The sequence below is a fragment of the Hyperolius riggenbachi genome, chromosome 3 (assembly GCF_040937935.1).
Source record: "Hyperolius riggenbachi isolate aHypRig1 chromosome 3, aHypRig1.pri, whole genome shotgun sequence".
Lineage (NCBI taxonomy): Eukaryota > Metazoa > Chordata > Amphibia > Anura > Hyperoliidae > Hyperolius > Hyperolius riggenbachi.
Window position 1 is genome coordinate 7486472 of NC_090648.1, and position 15995 is coordinate 7502466.

Sequence of the window (15995 nt, forward strand, 5' to 3'; positions counted from 1 at the left end):
GTGGCAGGTGCACAGGGCAGGGGAAGTGATACTGAGCAGCAGATACTGGGAATGGTGGGCAGGTGTCAGTGGCAGGTGCACGGGGCAGGGGAAGTGATACTGAGCAGCAGATACTGAGAGTGATGGGCAGGTGTTAGTGGCAGGTGCATGGGGCAGGGGAAGTGATACTGAGCAGCAGATACTGAGAGTGATGTGCCAGGTGTTACTGGCAGGTGCACAGGGCAGGGGAAGTGATACTGAGCAGCAGATACTGAGAGTGATGGGCAGGTGTCAGTGGCAGGTGCATAGGGCAGGGGAAGTGATACTGAGCAGCAGATACTGAGAGTTATGTGCCAGGTGTTAGTGGCAGGTGCACAGGGCAGGGGAAGTGATACTGAGCAGCAGATACTGAGAGTGATGTGCAGGTGTCAGTGGCAGGTGCACAGGGCAGGGGAAGTGATACTGAGCAGCAGATACTGAGAGTGATGGGCAGGTGTCAGTGGCAGGTGCACAGGGCAGGGGAAGTGATACTGAGCAGCAGATACTGAGAGTGATGGGCAGGTGTTAGTGGCAGGTGCACAGGGCAGGGGAAGTGATACTGAGCAGCAGATACTGAGAGTGATGTGCAGGTGTCAGTGGCAGGTGCACAGGGCAGGGGAAGTGATACTGAGCAGCAGATACTGAGAGTGATGGGCAGGTGTCAGTGGCAGGTGCACAGGGCAGGGGAAGTGATACTGAGCAGCAGATACTGAGAGTGATGGGCAGGTGTTAGTGGCAGGTGCACAGGGCAGGGGAAGTGATACTGAGCAGCAGATACTGAGAGTGATGGGCAGGTGTCAGTGGCTGGTGCACAGGGCAGGGGAAGTGATACTGAGCAGCAGATACTGAGAGTGATGTGCAGGTGTCAGTGGCAGGTGCACAGGGCAGGGGAAGTGATACTGAGCAGCAGATACTGAGAGTGATGGGCAGGTGTTAGTGGCAGGTGCACAGGGCAGGGGAAGTGATACTGATCAGCAGATACTGAGAGTGATGTGCAGGTGTTAGTGGCAGGAGCACAGGGCAGGGAAAGTGATACTGAGCAGCAGATACTGAGAGTGATGTGCAGGTGTTAGTGGCAGGTGCACAGGGCAGGGGAAGTGATACTGAGCAGCAGATACTGAGAGTGATGGGCAGGTGTTAGTGGCAGGTGCATAGGGCAGGGGAAGTGATACTGAGCAGCAGATACTGAGAGTGATGTGCCAGGTGTTAGTGGCAGGTGCACAGGGCAGGGGAAGTGATACTGAGCAGCAGATACTGAGAGTGATGTGCAGGTGTTAGTGGCAGGTGCACAGGGCAGGGGAAGTGATACTGAGCAGCAGATACTGAGAGTGATGTGCAGGTGTTAGTGGCAGGTGCATGGGGCAGGGGAAGTGATACTGAGCAGCAGATACTGAGAGTGATGTGCAGGTGTCAGTGGCAGGTGCACAGGGCAGGGGAAGTGATACTGAGCAGCAGATACTGAGAGTGATGTGCAGGTGTCAGTGGCAGGTGCATGGGGCAGGGGAAGTGATACTGAGCAGCAGATACTGAGAGTGATGTGCAGGTGTTAGTGGTAGGTGCACAGGGCAGGGGAAGTGATACTGAGCAGCAGATACTGAGAGTGATGTGCAGGTGTTAGTGGTAGGTGCACAGGGCAGGGGAAGTGATACTGAGCAGCAGATACTGAGAGTGATGTGCAGGTGTTAGTGGCAGGTGCATAGGGCAGGGGAAGTGATACTGAGCAGCAGATACTGAGAGTGATGTGCAGGTGTTAGTGGCAGGTGCACAGGGCAGGGGAAGTGATACTGAGCAGCAGATACTGAGAGTGATGTGCAGGTGTTAGTGGTAGGTGCACAGGGCAGGGGAAGTGATACTGAGCAGCAGATACTGAGAGTGATGGGCAGGTGTTAGTGGCAGGTGCACAGGGCAGGGGAAGTGATACTGAGCAGCAGATACTGAGAGTGATGGGCAGGTGTTAGTGGCAGGTGCATGGGGCAGGGGAAGTGATACTGAGCAGCAGGTACTGAGAGTGATGGGCAGGTGTTAGTGGCAGGTGCATGGGGCAGGGGAAGTGATACTGAGCAGCAGATACTGAGAGTGATGTGCAGGTGTCAGTGGCAGGTGCACAGGGCAGGGGAAGTGATACTGAGCAGCAGATACTGAGAGTGATGGGCAGGTGTTAGTGGCAGGTGCACAGGGCAGGGGAAGTGATACTGAGCAGCAGATACTGAGAGTGATGTGCCAGGTGTCAGTGGCAGGTGCACAGGGCAGGGGAAGTGATACTGAGCAGCAGATACTAAGAGTGATGTGCCAGGTGTCAGTGGCAGGTGCACAGGGCAGGGGAAGTGATACTGAGCAGCAGATACTGAGAGTGATGGGCAGGTGTTAGTGGCAGGTGCACAGGGCAGGGGAAGTGATACTGAGCAGCAGATACTAAGAGTGATGTGCCAGGTGTTAGTGGCAGGTGCATGGGGCAGGGGAAGTGATACTGAGCAGCAGATACTGAGAGTGATGGGCAGGTGTTAGTGGCAGGTGCACAGGGCAGGGGAAGTGATACTGAGCAGCAGATACTGGGAATGGTGGGCAGGTGTTAGTGGCAGGTGCACAGGGCAGGGGAAGTGATACTGAGCAGCAGATACTAAGAGTGATGTGCCAGGTGTTAGTGGCAGGTGCATGGGGCAGGGGAAGTGATACTGAGCAGCAGATACTGAGAGTGATGGGCAGGTGTTAGTGGCAGGTGCACAGGGCAGGGGAAGTGATACTGAGCAGCAGATACTGAGAGTGATGGGCAGGTGTTAGTGGCAGGTGCATGGGGCAGGGGAAGTGATACTGAGCAGCAGATACTGAGAGTGATGTGCCAGGTGTCAGTGGCTGGAGCACAGGGCAAGGGAAGTGATACTGAGCAGCAGATACTGAGAGTGATGTGCAGGTGTTAGTGGCAGGTGCACAGGGCAGGGGAAGTGATACTGAGCAGCAGATACTAAAAGTGATGTGCCAGGTGTTAGTGGCAGGTGCACAGGGCAGAGGAAGTGATACTGAGCAGCAGATACTGAGAGTGATGTGCAGGTGCCAGTGGCAGGTGCACAGGGCAGGGGAAGTGATACTGAGCAGCAGATACTGGGAATGATGGGCAGGTGTTAGTGGCAGGTGCACAGGGCAGGGGAAGTGATACTGAGCAGCAGATACTGAGAGTGATGGGCAGGTGTTAGTGGCAGGTGCACAGGGCAGGGGAAGTGATACTGAGCAGCAGATACTGAGAGTGATGTGCCAGGTGTCAGTGGCAGGTGCACAGGGCAGGGGAAGTGATACTGAGCAGCAGATACTGAGAGTGATGTGCCAGGTGTCAGTGGCAGGTGCACAGGGCAGGGGAAGTGATACTGAGCAGCAGATACTGAGAGTGATGTGCAGGTGTTAGTGGTAGGTGCACAGGGCAGGGGAAGTGATACTGAGCAGCAGATACTGAGAGTGATGGGCAGGTGTTAGTGGCAGGTGCACAGGGCAGGGGAAGTGATACTGAGCAGCAGATACTGAGAGTGATGGGCAGGTGTTAGTGGCAGGTGCACAGGGCAGGGGAAGTGATACTGAGCAGCAGATACTGAGAGTGATGGGCAGGTGTTAGTGGCAGGTGCACAGGGCAGGGGAAGTGATACTGAGCAGCAGATACTGAGAGTGATGTGCCAGGTGTTAGTGGCAGGAGCACAGGGCAGGGGAAGTGATACTGAGCAGCAGATACTGAGAGTGATGGGCAGGTGTTAGTGGCAGGTGCACAGGGCAGGGGAAGTGATACTGAGCAGCAGATACTGAGAGTGATGGGCAGGTGTTAGTGGCAGGTGCACAGGGCAGGGGAAGTGATACTGAGCAGCAGATACTGAGAGTGATGGGCAGGTGTTAGTGGCAGGTGCACAGGGCAGGGGAAGTGATACTGAGCAGCAGATACTGAGAGTGATGTGCCAGGTGTTAGTGGCAGGTGCACAGGGCAGGGGAAGTGATACTGAGCAGCAGATACTGAGAGTGATGTGCCAGGTGTCAGTGGCAGGTGCACAGGGCAGGGGAAGTGATACTGAGCAGCAGATACTGAGAGTGATGTGCCAGGTGTCAGTGGCAGGTGCACAGGGCAGGGGAAGTGATACTGAGCAGCAGATACTGAGAGTGATGTGCAGGTGTCAGTGGCAGGTGCATGGGGCAGGGGAAGTGATACTGAGCAGCAGATACTGAGAGTGATGTGCAGGTGTTAGTGGCAGGTGCACAGGGCAGGGGAAGTGATACTGAGCAGCAGATACTGAGAGTGATGGGCAGGTGTCAGTGGCAGGTGCATGGGGCAGGGGAAGTGATACTGAGCAGCAGATACTGAGAGTGATGTGCAGGTGTTAGTGGTAGGTGCACAGGGCAGGGGAAGTGATACTGAGCAGCAGATACTGAGAGTGATGGGCAGGTGTTAGTGGCAGGAGCACAGGGCAGGGGAAGTGATACTGAGCAGCAGATACTGGGAATGGTGGGCAGGTGTCAGTGGCAGGTGCACAGGGCAGGGGAAGTGATACTGAGCAGCAGATACTGAGAGTGATGGGCAGGTGTTAGTGGCAGGTGCATGGGGCAGGGGAAGTGATACTGAGCAGCAGATACTGAGAGTGATGTGCAGGTGTTAGTGGTAGGTGCACAGGGCAGGGGAAGTGATACTGAGCAGCAGATACTGAGAGTGATGGGCAGGTGTTAGTGGCAGGTGCACAGGGCAGGGGAAGTGATACTGAGCAGCAGATACTGAGAGTGATGGGCAGGTGTTAGTGGCAGGTGCACAGGGCAGGGGAAGTGATACTGAGCAGCAGATACTGAGAGTGATGTGCCAGGTGTCAGTGGCAGGTGCACAGGGCAGGGGAAGTGATACTGAGCAGCAGCTACTGGGAATGGTGGGCAGGTGTTAGTGGCAGGTGCACAGGGCAGGGGAAGTGATACTGAGCAGCAGATACTGAGAGTGATGTGCAGGTGTCAGTGGCAGGTGCATAGGGCAGGGGAAGTGATACTGAGCAGCAGATACTGAGAGTGATGGGCAGGTGTTAGTGGCAGGTGCACAGGGCAGGGGAAGTGATACTGAGCAGCAGATACTGAGAGTGATGTGCAGGTGTCAGTGGCAGGTGCATAGGGCAGGGGAAGTGATACTGAGCAGCAGATACTGAGAGTGATGTGCAGGTGTTAGTGGCAGGTGCACAGGGCAGGGGAAGTGATACTGAGCAGCAGATACTGAGAGTGATGTGCCAGGTGTTAGTGGTAGGTGCACAGGGCAGGGGAAGTGATACTGAGCAGCAGATACTGAGAGTGATGTGCAGGTGTTAGTGGCAGGTGCACAGGGCAGAGGAAGTGATACTGAGCAGCAGATACTGAGAGTGATGTGCAGGTGTCAGTGGCAGGTGCACAGGGCAGGGGAAGTGATACTGAGCAGCAGATACTGAGAGTGATGTGCCAGGTGTTAGTGGCAGGTGCACAGGGCAGGGGAAGTGATACTGAGCAGCAGATACTGAGAGTGATGTGCCAGGTGTCAGTGGCAGGTGCACAGGGCAGGGGAAGTGATACTGAGCAGCAGATACTGAGAGTGATGGGCAGGTGTCAGTGGCAGGTGCACAGGGCAGGGGAAGTGATACTGAGCAGCAGATACTGAGAGTGATGGGCAGGTGGTAGTGGCAGGTGCATGGGGCAGGGGAAGTGATACTGAGCAGCAGATACTGAGAGTGATGGGCAGGTGTCAGTGGCAGGTGCACAGGGCAGGGGAAGTGATACTGAGCAGCAGATACTGAGAGTGATGTGCAGGTGTTAGTGGCAGGTGCACAGGGCAGGGGAAGTGATACTGAGCAGCAGATACTGAGAGTGATGTGCCAGGTGTTAGTGGCAGGAGCACAGGGCAGGGGAAGTGATACTGAGCAGCAGATACTGAGAGTGATGTGCCAGTTGTTAGTGGCAGGTGCATAGGGCAGGGGAAGTGATACTGAGCAGCAGATACTGAGAGTGATGTGCCAGGTGTCAGTGGCAGGTGCACAGGACAGGGGAAGTGATACTGAGCAGCAGATACTGAGAGTGATGGGCAGGTGTCAGTGGCAGGTGCATGGGGCAGGGGAAGTGATACTGAGCAGCAGATACTGAGAGTGATGGGCAGGTGTCAGTGGCAGGTGCACAGGGCAGGGGAAGTGATACTGAGCAGCAGATACTGAGAGTGATGTGCCAGGTGTCAGTGGCAGGTGCACAGGGCAGGGGAAGTGATACTGAGCAGCAGATACTGAGAGTGATGTGCCAGGTGTTAGTGGCAGGTGCACAGGGCAGGGGAAGTGATACTGAGCAGCAGATACTGGGAATGATGGGCAGGTGTCAGTGGCAGGTGCACAGGGCAGGGGAAGTGATACTGAGCAGTAGATACTGGGAATGATGGGCAGGTGTCAGTGGCAGGTGCACAGGGCAGGGGAAGTGATACTGAGCAGTAGATACTGAGAGTGATGGGCAGGTGTCAGTGGCAGGTGCACAGGACAGGGGAAGTGATACTGAGCAGCAGATACTGGGAATGATGGGCAGGTGTCAGTGGCAGGTGCACAGGGCAGGGGAAGTGATACTGAGCAGTAGATACTGAGAGTGATGTGCAGGTGTCAGTGGCAGGTGCACAGGGCAGGGGAAGTGATACTGAGCAGCAGATACTGAGAGTGATGTGCCAGGTGTCAGTGGCAGGTGCATGGGGCAGGGGAAGTGATACTGAGCAGCAGATACTGAGAGTGATGTGCCAGGTGTTAGTGGCAGGTGCACAGGGCAGGGGAAGTGATACTGAGCAGCAGGTACTGAGAGTGATGGGCAGGTGTCAGTGGCAGGTGCACAGGGCAGGGGAAGTGATACTGAGCAGCAGCTACTGGGAATGGTGGGCAGGTGTTAGTGGCAGGTGCACAGGGCAGGGGAAGTGATACTGAGCAGCAGATACTGAGAGTGATGTGCAGGTGTCAGTGGCAGGTGCACAGGGCAGGGGAAGTGATACTGAGCAGCAGGTACTGAGAGTGATGGGCAGGTGTTAGTGGCAGGTGCACAGGGCAGGGGAAGTGATACTGAGCAGCAGCTACTGGGAATGGTGGGCAGGTGTTAGTGGCAGGTGCACAGGGCAGGGGAAGTGATACTGAGCAGCAGATACTGAGAGTGATGTGCAGGTGTCAGTGGCAGGTGCATGGGGCAGGGGAAGTGATACTGAGCAGCAGGTACTGAGAGTGATGGGCAGGTGTCAGTGGCAGGTGCACAGGGCAGGGGAAGTGATACTGAGCAGCAGATACTGAGAGTGATGTGCCAGGTGTCAGTGGCAGGTGCATGGGGCAGGGGAAGTGATACTGAGCAGCAGGTACTGAGAGTGATGGGCAGGTGTTAGTGGCAGGAGCACAGGGCAGGGGAAGTGATACTGAGCAGCAGATACTGAGAGTGATGTGCAGGTGTTAGTGGCAGGTGCACAGGGCAGGGGAAGTGATACTGAGCAGCAGATACTGAGAGTGATGGGCAGGTGTCAGTGGCAGGTGCATGGGGCAGGGGAAGTGATACTGAGCAGCAGATACTGAGAGTGATGTGCCAGGTGTCAGTGGCAGGTGCATGGGGCAGGGGAAGTGATACTGAGCAGCAGATACTGAGAGTGATGTGCCAGGTGTTAGTGGCAGGTGCACAGGGCAGGGGAAGTGATACTGAGCAGCAGATACTGAGAGTGATGTGCAGGTGTTAGTGGCAGGAGCACAGGGCAGGGGAAGTGATACTGAGCAGCAGATACTGAGAGTGATGGGCATGTGTCAGTGGCAGGTGCACAGGGCAGGGGAAGTGATACTGAGCAGCAGGTACTGAGAGTGATGGGCAGGTGTTAGTGGCAGGAGCACAGGGCAGGGGAAGTGATACTGAGCAGCAGATACTGAGAGTGATGTGCAGGTGTTAGTGGCAGGTGCACAGGGCAGGGGAAGTGATACTGAGCAGCAGATACTGAGAGTGATGGGCAGGTGTCAGTGGCAGGTGCATGGGGCAGGGGAAGTGATACTGAGCAGCAGATACTGAGAGTGATGTGCAGGTGTCAGTGGCAGGTGCATAGGGCAGGGGAAGTGATACTGAGCAGCAGATACTGAGAGTGATGGGCAGGTGTCAGTGGCAGGTGCATGGGGCAGGGGAAGTGATACTGAGCAGCAGATACTGAGAGTGATGTGCAGGTGTTAGTGGCAGGTGCACAGGGCAGGGGAAGTGATACTGAGCAGCAGATACTGAGAGTGATGTGCCAGGTGTTAGTGGCAGGTGCACAGGGCAGGGGAAGTGATACTGAGCAGCAGATACTGAGAGTGATGGGCAGGTGTCAGTGGCAGGTGCATGGGGCAGGGGAAGTGATACTGAGCAGCAGATACTGAGAGTGATGTGCCAGGTGTCAGTGGCAGGTGCACAGGGCAGGGGAAGTGATACTGAGCAGCAGATACTGAGAGTGATGTGCCAGGTGTCAGTGGCAGGTGCACAGGGCAGGGGAAGTGATACTGAGCAGCAGATACTGAGAGTGATGTGCCAGGTGTCAGTGGCAGGTGCATGGGGCAGGGGAAGTGATACTGAGCAGCAGATACTGAGAGTGATGTGCAGGTGTCAGTGGCAGGTGCACAGGACAGGGGAAGTGATACTGAGCAGCAGATACTGAGAGTGATGTGCCAGGTGTCAGTGGCAGGTGCATGGGGCAGGGGAAGTGATACTGAGCAGCAGATACTGAGAGTGATGTGCAGGTGTTAGTGGCAGGTGCACAGGGCAGGGGAAGTGATACTGAGCAGCAGATACTGAGAGTGATGTGCCAGGTGTCAGTGGCAGGTGCATGGGGCAGGGGAAGTGATACTGAGCAGCAGATACTGAGAGTGATGGGCAGGTGTCAGTGGCAGGTGCACAGGGCAGAGGAAGTGATACTGAGCAGCAGATACTGAGAGTGATGTGCCAGGTGTTAGTGGCAGGTGCATGGGGCAGGGGAAGTGATACTGAGCAGCAGATACTGAGAGTGATGGGCAGGTGTCAGTGGCAGGTGCATGGGGCAGGGGAAGTGATACTGAGCAGCAGATACTGAGAGTGATGGGCAGGTGTCAGTGGCAGGTGCACAGGGCAGGGGAAGTGATACTGAGCAGCAGATACTGGGAATGGCGGGCAGGTGTTAGTGGCAGGTGCACAGGGCAGGGGAAGTGATACTGAGCAGCAGATACTGAGAGTGATGGGCAGGTGTCAGTGGCAGGTGCATGGGGCAGGGGAAGTGATACTGAGCAGCAGATACTGAGAGTGATGTGCCAGGTGTCAGTGGCAGGTGCATGGGGCAGGGGAAGTGATACTGAGCAGCAGATACTGAGAGTGATGGGCAGGTGTCAGTGGCAGGTGCATGGGGCAGGGGAAGTGATACTGAGCAGCAGATACTGAGAGTGATGTGCAGGTGTTAGTGGCAGGTGCACAGGGCAGGGGAAGTGATACTGAGCAGCAGATACTGAGAGTGATGTGCAGGTGTTAGTGGCAGGTGCATAGGGCAGGGGAAGTGATACTGAGCAGCAGATACTGGGAATGGCGGGCAGGTGTTAGTGGCAGGTGCATAGGGCAGGGGAAGTGATACTGAGCAGCAGATACTGAGAGTGATGGGCAGGTGTTAGTGGCAGGTGCACAGGGCAGGGGAAGTGATACTGAGCAGCAGATACTGAGAGTGATGTGCAGGTGTTAGTGGCAGGTGCATAGGGCAGGGGAAGTGATACTGAGCAGCAGGTACTGAGAGTGATGTGCCAGGTGTCAGTGGCAGGTGCACAGGGCAGGGGAAGTGATACTGAGCAGCAGATACTGAGAGTGATGTGCCAGGTGTCAGTGGCAGGTGCATGGGGCAGGGGAAGTGATACTGAGCAGCAGATACTGAGAGTGATGGGCAGGTTTCAGTGGCAGGTGCACAGGGCAGGGGAAGTGATACTGAGCAGCAGATACTGAGAGTGATGTGCAGGTGTTAGTGGCAGGTGCATGGGGCAGGGGAAGTGATACTGAGCAGCAGATACTGAGAGTGATGGGCAGGTGTCAGTGGCAGGTGCACAGGGCAGGGGAAGTGATACTGAGCAGCAGATACTGAGAGTGATGTGCCAGGTGTCAGTGGCAGGTGCACAGGGCAGGGGAAGTGATACTGAGCAGCAGATACTGAGAGTGATGTGCCAGGTGTCAGTGGCAGGTGCATGGGGCAGGGGAAGTGATACTGAGCAGCAGATACTGAGAGTGATGGGCAGGTGTCAGTGGCAGGTGCACAGGGCAGGGGAAGTGATACTGAGCAGCAGATACTGAGAGTGATGTGCAGGTGTTAGTGGCAGGTGCATGGGGCAGGGGAAGTGATACTGAGCAGCAGATACTGAGAGTGATGTGCAGGTGTCAGTGGCAGGTGCATGGGGCAGGGGAAGTGATACTGAGCAGCAGGTACTGAGAGTGATGTGCAGGTGTTAGTGGCAGGTGCACCGGGCAGGGGAAGTGATACTGAGCAGCAGATACTGAGAGTGATGGGCAGGTGTCAGTGGCAGGTGCACAGGGCAGGGGAAGTGATACTGAGCAGCAGATACTGAGAGTGATGTGCAGGTGTCAGTGGCAGGTGCATGGGGCAGGGGAAGTGATACTGAGCAGCAGATACTGAGAGTGATGTGCAGGTGTCAGTGGCAGGTGCACAGGGCAGGGGAAGTGATACTGAGCAGCAGATACTGAGAGTGATGGGCAGGTGTTAGTGGCAGGTGCATGGGGCAGGGGAAGTGATACTGAGCAGCAGATACTGAGAGTGATGGGCAGGTGTTAGTGGCAGGTGCATGGGGCAGGGGAAGTGATACTGAGCAGCAGATACTGAGAGTGATGTGCAGGTGTCAGTGGCAGGTGCATGGGGCTGGGGAAGTGATACTGAGCAGCAGATACTGAGAGTGATGGGCAGGTGTCAGTGGCAGGTGCACAGAGGTTGCAGATTTCCCGTGTTTTGCATTTTATATGCGCTGGTGACACTCTGATGTCACGGAACAGGTTGTGTGACATTCTGCAGAGTCAGTGATTGGGGTAGATCCTCTCAGTGACGGGCAGACATCTCGGCAGACAGAGGTCAGTGACATTCTCCCATCACCTCACTATTCATATTTAAACTTTCCAAAACTTCTCTATTTTACTTATTCCGTTTCTCACGTTTGTTTTTTGTCAGCATTTCTTTTGGGGGTTTAATTTACTTTCAGGGTTTTTGGCATTGCTTTTTCTTTTCCAGCTGAAATGATAGTCCTACCCTTTACAATGAGGGGAGACGCGGTGACATGATGAGCATTTTCTGGTCAGATGGTTGCTATTCATGTATCTTATGCTGGGAATACACCATACGTTTTTCCGCTCCATAGATGGTTCGATAGATCATTTCCGACATGTCCGATATTCCTTCTGATTGTTTTACCACTCGATTTTCATAGAAGTGAATGTAAAAAGATAAGAAAAAAACAATCGGGTGGAAAATTGAGCGGAAAAACATATCGTGTGTACCCAGCATTATAATGAGGGTGTTTTTTTTTTTTTTTTGGTTTGGCCAACATAAATCCTCCAGAAATCTCGACTGGAACTTTTATCATGTCTCTTTTGCTTGGTGACCACTGCTTCTGGATCATATCAGAATATAGATGGTTAGTTAGGTGGTTAGTAATTAGTTAGTGGCCGAGTGATGGCAATGAGAAGTTTTATTTGTTAAATGATGTCCGACTGTCTCAGAGTCCTTACAGCGAATACTTACCAATCCTGCAGTCCCATTTCAGCAATCCGAACTCTCTTCTGATATGGCCCAGTCCAGTCCCAGGTTAGTGAATCAGTTACACCAGAAATCGCTCCAAAATCACAATCTCTGGAGTGGATATAAATCGTTCTGAAATGACAGTGATTCTGATGCAATAATTTGTATGAGGTCAGGCTGCCGGGGGAGGGGGATTAATGGTCTTGTAGTTCACTATATACCTCATACTTCGGGCTGGACTATGGTATATTCTTCATTACAGTATGTTAGTTCAGTAACCCCCCCCCCCCCTCTGCTTCCCCTCTGATAAAACGAGAAGGAGTGCCTGGCATGGCTTCTCCTGCCTCTGTCTGCAGCGCAGGTCACGCATCTGTCCCAGGTCATCTCTCCGCTGAAGTAGCTATGCATCATACAAAAGGGTTTGTTTGTTTGTTTTTTGCTTCTTTTTACATTTCTTTTCAATTTAATCTTTACAATACATTTTTTTTTCTGATTGATTGCAACATTTGAAAAATCTGACCAATGTACCACACACATGTGTTCAATTCTTCCCAATTGTAAGAAAAAAAAGAAAAAAAAAAACATGATTGAAAGCTCTGAAAAGAAAGGCTTAGGTTGATAAATCAAAAAGTTGACAATCTACCACACACCATTCAAATTCCATAAAACGTGATATAAAAAACCAGCCACTCCCAGGCGAGTTATACCGATAAAAACAGGAAGTTTGGTCAGATTTATCACTCAGATGGATAAAAGAGCAGCAAACGTATGAATTTCTGTAAAATATACAGTGTATATATATATATAAATATATATATATATATATATATATATAAATATATATATATATATATATATATATATATATATATACATACTGTATATTTGTATTATGTGTGGCAACCTTACACAGGGTCGCCACCCCATCCCTTTAAATACCGACACATGTAAGTTATACAGGTTCTGGGGCTACTCACACATAATCAGTGCCTAAGCTGCATGTAACTAGCCACAAGGCATGTATAATAAATACGTGTCGGTATGTGAAGGGATGAGGAGGCAGCCCTGGGCACACACCCTGCAGTGATCGGTTGTGTGATAGGTAAAAAAAGGTTTACAATGCAGTTGCTGTTAAAGGATATGGAGGCTGACATACAGGGGTGTGACTACATGAAGCAGACCCTGCAACTACAGGGGGGCCCCAAGCTGTGGGGAGCCCAACTACTTAACTCCCTCTGATAAAGGGGTCTATTCTTCAGATCATGGCACTAAGCCGGTTAGTGTGCCTTATCTGAGTTAGTGTGCCTTATCTGAGGTTAGTGTGCCTTATCTGAGTTCTGAGGTTAGTGTGCCTTATCTGAGTTAGTGTGCCTTATCTGAGGTTAGTGTGCCTTATCTGAGTTAGTGTGCCTTATCTGAGGTTAGTGTGCCTTATCTGAGGTTACTGTGCCTTATCTGAGGTTAGTGTGCCTTATCTGAGTTAATGTGCCTTATCTGAGGTTAGTGTGCCTTATCTGAGGTTAGTGTGCCTTATCTGAGTTAATGTGCCTTATCTGAGGTTAGTGTGCCTTATCTGAGGTTAGTGTGCCTTATCTGAGGTTAGTGTGCCTTATCTGAGTTAGTGTGCCTTATCTGTGGTTAGTGTGCCTTATCTGAGTTAGTGTGCCTTATCTGAGGTTAGTGTGCCTTATCTGAGGTTAGTGTGCCTTATCTGCGTTAGTGTGCCTTATCTGAGGTTAGTGTGCCTTATCTGAGTTAGTGTGCCTTATCTGAGGTTAGTGTGCCTTATCTGAGGTTACTGTGCCTTATCTGAGGTTAGTGTGCCTTATCTGAGTTAATGTGCCTTATCTGAGGTTAGTGTGCCTTATCTGAGGTTAGTGTGCCTTATCTGAACTTAGTGCCCCTTAAGTAGCTTTGTGCATACTAAAAGATGCACAAAGCTACATCGCGCACTGCACCGCGCACAGCGTAATGCGTCGATCTTTGCGCGCGGTGTGACGATAACGTCATACCCGTTGTACTGTATATTATGCGACCATAAGGTCGCATAGAATGCGACGATAACGGTGCAAGGATGCGACGATAGCGCGGGTGTGATGTTATCGTGCAGTGTGCGATGTAGCTTTGTGCATCTTTTAGTGTGCACAAAGCTACTTAAGGGGCACTAAGTTCAGATAAGGCCCACTAACCTCAGATAAGGCACAGTAACTCAGATAAGGCACACTAACCTCAGATAAGGCACACTAACTCAGATAAGGCACACTAACCTCAGATAAGGCACACTAACCTCAGATAAGGCACACTAACTCAGATAAGGGACACTAACCTCAGATAAGGCACACTAACCTCAGATAAGGCACACTAACTCAGATAAGGCACACTAACTCAGATAAGGCACACTAACCTCAGATAAGGCACACTAACCTCAGATAAGGCACACTAACCTCAGATAAGGCACGCTAACTCAGATAAGGCACACTAACCTCAGATAAGGCACACTAACTCAGATAAGGAACACTAACCTCAGATAAGGCACACTAACCTCAGATAAGGCACACTAACGCAGATAAGGCACACTAACTCAGATAAGGCACACTAACTCAGATAAGGCACACTAACCTCAGATAAGGCACACTAACCTCAGATAAGGCACACTAACTCAGATAAGGCACACTAACCTCAGATAAGGCACACTAACTCAGATAAGGAACACTAACCTCAGATAAGGCACACTAACCTCAGATAAGGCACACTAACTCAGATAAGGCACACTAACTCAGATAAGGCACACTAACCTCAGATAAGGCACACTAACCTCAGATAAGGCACACTAACCTCAGATAAGGCACACTAACTCAGATAAGGCACACTAACCTCAGATAAGGCACACTAACTCAGATAAGGCACACTAACCTCAGATAAGGCACACTAACCTCAGATAAGGCACAGTACCTCAGATAAGGCACACTAACCTCAGATAAGGCACACTAACTCAGATAAGGCACACTAACTCAGATAAGACACACTAACTCAGAAAAGGCACACTAACTCAGAAAAGGAACACTAATTCAGATAAGGCACACTAACCTCAGATAAGGCACACTAACCTCAGATAAGGCACACTAACCTCAGATAAGGCACACTAACTCAGATAAGGCACACTAACCTCAGATAAGGCACACTAACTCCGGTAAGGCACACTAACTCCGGTAAGGCACACTAACTCAGATAAGGAACACTAACCTCAGATAAGGCACACTAACCTCAGATAAGGCACACTAACGCAGATAAGGCACACTAACTCAGATAAGGCACACTAACCTCAGATAAGGCACACTAACCTCAGATAAGGCACACTAACCTCAGATAAGGCACACTAACTCAGATAAGGCACACTAACCTCAGATAAGGCACACTAACTCAGATAAGGAACACTAACCTCAGATAAGGCACACTAACCTCAGATAAGGCACACTAACTCAGATAAGGCACACTAACTCAGATAAGGCACACTAACCTCAGATAAGGCACACTAACCTCAGATAAGGCACACTAACACAGATAAGGCACACTAACCTCAGATAAGGCACACTAACTCAGATAAGGCACACTAACCTCAGATAAGGCACACTAACCTCAGATAAGGCACAGTACCTCAGATAAGGCACACTAACCTCAGATAAGGCACACTAACTCAGATAAGGCACACTAACTCAGATAAGACACACTAACTCAGAAAAGGCACACTAACTCAGAAAAGGAACACTAATTCAGATAAGGCACACTAACCTCAGATAAGGCACACTAACCTCAGATAAGGCACACTAACTCAGATAAGGCACACTAACCTCAGATAAGGCACACTAACCTCAGATAAGGCACACTAACTCCGGTAAGGCACACTAACTCCGGTAAGGCACACTAACTCAGATAAGGAACACTAACTCAGATAAGGCACACTAACCTCAGATAAGGCACACTAACCTCAGATAAGGCACACTAGCCTCAGATAAGGCACACTAACTCAGATAAGGCACACTAACTCAGATAAGTCACACTAACCTCAGATAAGGCACACTAACATCAGATAAGACGCACTAACCTCAGATAAGGCACACTAACCTCAGATAAGGCACACTAACTCAGATAAGGCACACTAACCTCAGATAAGGCACACTAACTCAGATAAGGAACACTAACCTCAGATAAGGCACACTACATTCAGATAAGGCACACTAACCTCAGATAAGGTACA

General features: G+C 51.6%; 1 protein-coding gene across 2 annotated transcripts in view; it reads left to right on the plus strand.

The window, feature by feature from the left end:
* The first annotated feature begins 11016 nt into the window (after positions 1-11016).
* LOC137560841 (cornifelin homolog) overlaps positions 11017-15995 on the plus strand; it is an 83423-nt gene continuing 78444 nt past the window's right edge. Inside the window, exon 1 of one of the 2 annotated variants that reach the window (XM_068271978.1) lies at positions 11017-11076. The gene's annotated coding sequence lies outside the window, so the exon portion shown is untranslated. The remainder of the gene's footprint in view (positions 11077-15995) is intronic. The other variant, XM_068271977.1, reaches the window with a different exon arrangement.